Genomic DNA, 4039 nt, shown 5'->3' on the forward strand with positions numbered 1-4039 from the left:
AAGTCACTAGTGGACAAGATGAACGCTCAGGTAAATGAATGCTTAAGAAGTGACGGTCGGGATGGGGTTGTAACGGGGCTAGGAACCAGGGATTATGTAAATCAAAAACCGAGCAGTGGGGTGCTTACGCTGTTTCTTTTTTGAAAAAAATCTCTCAACAGCTCAATGATGCCTTTCTAGAGGACCCGGAGACTCTAGACAGTGTTGCACCAAGCAGCGAAGATGAACCGGGCCCACCTTGTTTTTGCTCAACGCCAATACAAAATGTTGAAGAGGACTCCGAGGATGACGGCTATGAGGAGTTTAGGAGGAGGCTTGGCATGGAACTGACTGAGCCAGTGCCACGTCGTGAGCGTAACAAAGTCATGCAGACTATTGTACGCGTTGCTGTTTATTCTGTTCTTAATCACTGTCTTAGGGAAAAGCTTTTTGAAGATTGTGAGGGCTGTGTCATAGATGCACCAGGCCAGCGGCACCATGACTGTGTGACTTGGACTTCAGTGGATATAAACTGCAATCTCCGGGGCCTGTGTGCTGAGCTGTGTTTGGAAAGCTTATTAAACACTGTGATTGCCATAGGTTATGCTATGCAATGTCTATGCCTAACCCAAGAACATTTAGCACAAGGGGTGACCTTGATAAATGCTGTGCAATTCAGTGGAGACCCTGACCATGTTTTAAAGAAAATGACCAAACCGGAAGATGCCTGCTTAGAGCGTTATATTGACCGTCTGGTCCGCACAAAAAGTTACAGAACCCTGCTTAAGAAAAAGGCTATTTGTAAGAAATCTAAAAGGATTAAGTTAGAAAATGGTGAGGTGCCAAACATGCGATATAAAACTTGGTAGCTGTAAATTTAAAAAAAAAATCTATTGAAAAGGGCTTTGTGACTATTTGTATTTCTGTTAAAAGGTCTCTGGCCCTTAAGGGAGGTTAAAGTCTTTTTTTCTTTCTTTCTTTTTTTAATGGAGCATCTTGGTTTGTTTTGAAGGAGCTGTATGTCTTTTAAATAAAAAAAATTGTTTGTGAGAACCTAGCTCTTGTGTCTTTTGTGTAAGAGAGACCCATTTACAGCAAAAAAAAAAAAAAAAAGCTGAAATGTATGTTGTGGGAGGGGGAAAAATATCCTAAAAATGTGTTTACAATAAAACAAACGGGGATGGTTCAGACATGTGGTTGAGTACAATAGAGTTGACTTATTCTGTTGAACTGAACGGGTTTAACCACCCCCCCCCCTCACTGAATAGCCAGGGTGACTGTGATTACTCACCCTTGTTGCCATAGGGTTAATTTTGATGGGGGTGCACCCATAGTAAGGGAGGTGGGTGGGTGAGGATGGTGAGTTCTGATTAATATGAAATGAAATAAAACCTCAGGAGTTTGCAGATGCTATTGGGCAGTTTAAATATAACCCCTGGAGTTGGTGGAACGCTATAGGCCAGTCTAAATATGGCCCAGGAGTTGGTTGAAGGCCACGGGGCACTTTTTCTAGAAATCACCCCCCGTTCCACCAAACTTTAAGCATGAAAGAACATGTTTTTAAAAACAAAAACAAGCCCCAAGACATTCATTGATAGCTGCAAAGGGCCCCTCACTTGAAATGGTTACTGTAAGAAGGCCCTACAGGGTGGGGGGAACAAAAAGTATTTGAACTTAAAAAAGAAAAGCAGCCCAATTGTGCAGAAAAACTTATTCCCCACCCCCGATCACAAAAGGGAATGCTAGGGAGGGGTGATCCAATCAACCTGCTAACTATTTTGAAACAAAAGAGTTAGGATGGTGTAAAAAAAAAACAACAAAACCTCAGGTAGCTTGGAGACTGTCTCTTTCAACAGAAACTCTCTTGAATTGCTGCTGGGCTGCAAGTGGAGGTATGTTCCCTGGTTTTTTTTTTAACTCTGAAAATATATATATATTATATAATGCCATTTTTTGGCCATGCTATCTTAGTAAATAATGGTGCATATCTGTATTGCAGTGTGATCTATTTAGCATGGAGCCAGTAACTTTAAGTTGCAGTTCATCACCAGGCCAAGGTAAAAACCATTTTTAACTGTAGTTGTGCTTAATAACTTCAGGTATTACATAGGTTGAATAGGGATTTGGGAGCTAATACTAACTAACATTTTGGCTTGTTTTTCTTACCCCAAAGACCCCAAGCACACATGGCTGGGGCAGGGCGGGGGCCAGAACAACCAGGGATCTTTTTAAAAGCATGTGGGTTTATTGAAAAGTATTTTGTTGCAAACAGTGTTTTAAACTCTGTGTGTGTGTGTGTGTGTGTGTGTGTGTGTGTGTGTGTGTGTGTGTGTGTGTGTGTGTAAAACATAGGCGGTTTTTAAAAAGTATATGTCTACAAACTGATGGTGATGGTGTGTTTCCAATTAGCAGGGTTTTTACTTTGCAAAATGAGATGTATTTAAAAAAAAAAATATTTGTGGGGGTTGTTTTCAAAGTGGTAGAAATAAACTCAAAACCTGTGATTGTTGTACAGCCTGAAATGGATTATTTTGTTTTAAAGCTATGACTTTTTTAAATAGAAAAAACACTCTAATGGATATTATTTTATTTTATTTTAAAGTTTACTAGACAGTTTCATGTGTTTTATTAGAATGTTGTTTGCTTTACAGCACGGTCAAAACTTGAGCGGGTAAAAATGCTCAAAAGAAAAAGGAAAGAGACAATTGAAAAGAAAAATTCACAAGTATCAGTGACAGATGGATGGATGAAGCCGGGTAAATATATTTTGCTTATTAGTCTGGTTAATTTATGAGGTTTTGTATTTTAAGTACATACATAGGTGTGGGTGAGAAAGCTGGCAAAGTTACATTTTTGTAAAATGCTTTTTTTCCCCCCTCCTGCCCCAAGCAGGCATATGCAGCCCTTCTGACAAGGCTGTAGTGGGAGCTACAAGGACCCCTCCCCGAGAACCACCAAAGAACCAGGAATCTGCTTTGAGACCTTTATCAACGCAAAACAGCACAAGAGTGCAGATGAAGCATCAGCCCAGTCCAAACCTCATTTATGTCAAACCCAAGGACAAAACAAAACACTCTGGTAAAAAACATCCATGCAAAGACAACTCCAGTTCCTCAGCGGCCACCGCCACGCCAAGCCCTGAGAAAACTGTGAGCGAAAACGCCCACATTCACAAACCCGGAACAGGCGCTCTAGGGATTGTGAATAAAAAACCAAGGATTGAAAACACCTGCGATGCCAAGGTATTGCAACCATGCAAACACAACTCCAGTTCCTCAGTGGCCACCGCCGCACCAAGCCCTGAGAAAACTGTGAGCGAAAACGTCCACATTCACAAACCCGGAGTAGGCACTCTAGGGGCTCTGAATGTGTGCAGAAATACACACATTCACAAACCCAGAGCAGGCACTCTAGGGGTTGTGAATAAAAAACTAAGGACTGACAAAGATCCCCCATATTCTAGTATTTGGGAAGAGTTTGATGCTTCATTCAGAAAACTGATGGACGCTGTATCTTTGGGGAGTCTAAAACTACGGCATTCTAAAAAGATTTGGAAAAAATACGACGCTTTGTTCAGAAAACTGATGGACGCTGAATCCTCAGGGGGCCTAAAAGAAAGGGAGGCTGGAAAGGGTGGCTCTGATCAGGCATGACTAGGTGTGGAAAGGGGTACCCTCAAGGGTGCACATCAGCTCGTGTGTAAACAAAAGGGCGGACGGCGCTTGGGGGATAAACAGATGGCTGCCAAAAAATTCCAGGCCAGGGTCGCTGTAAAAATTTTAAAAAGGGCTAAAGAGGTAATGAGGGAAAAAAAAACAAAAAGAGATGCCCCCTACCAGAGGCTCTCAAACTGGCATGTCTGAAAATGGGGAGGCGAAATCAGACTCTGGTTTAGAAAATTCCCCAGAGTGCTCTCTAGACGGAGGCCCATCGACTCCCAATGCCCCTCACGGAGGCGTCTCAGAGTCTGACTCTCAATTAGTATCGGATGTAGAAGATGCCACTGATGGTTCCGTAGAGGAACCCCCAAGTAACCCTGAAAATGCAGAGGTGTATATGG

The 4039-nt window shown here is 42.2% G+C and overlaps 1 long non-coding RNA gene across 1 annotated transcript; it reads left to right on the forward strand.

Moving 5' to 3' along the window:
- The first annotated feature begins 2002 nt into the window (after positions 1-2002).
- Positions 2003-3018, forward strand: LOC141983047 (uncharacterized). Its single transcript, XR_012638281.1, has 3 exons — positions 2003-2036; positions 2631-2735; positions 2869-3018. It is a non-coding gene; the product is annotated as an uncharacterized LOC141983047 (long non-coding RNA).
- The last annotated feature ends 1021 nt before the right edge of the window (positions 3019-4039 follow it).

This window comes from Natator depressus, chromosome 1 (assembly GCF_965152275.1).
Source record: "Natator depressus isolate rNatDep1 chromosome 1, rNatDep2.hap1, whole genome shotgun sequence".
Taxonomy (NCBI): domain Eukaryota; kingdom Metazoa; phylum Chordata; order Testudines; family Cheloniidae; genus Natator; species Natator depressus.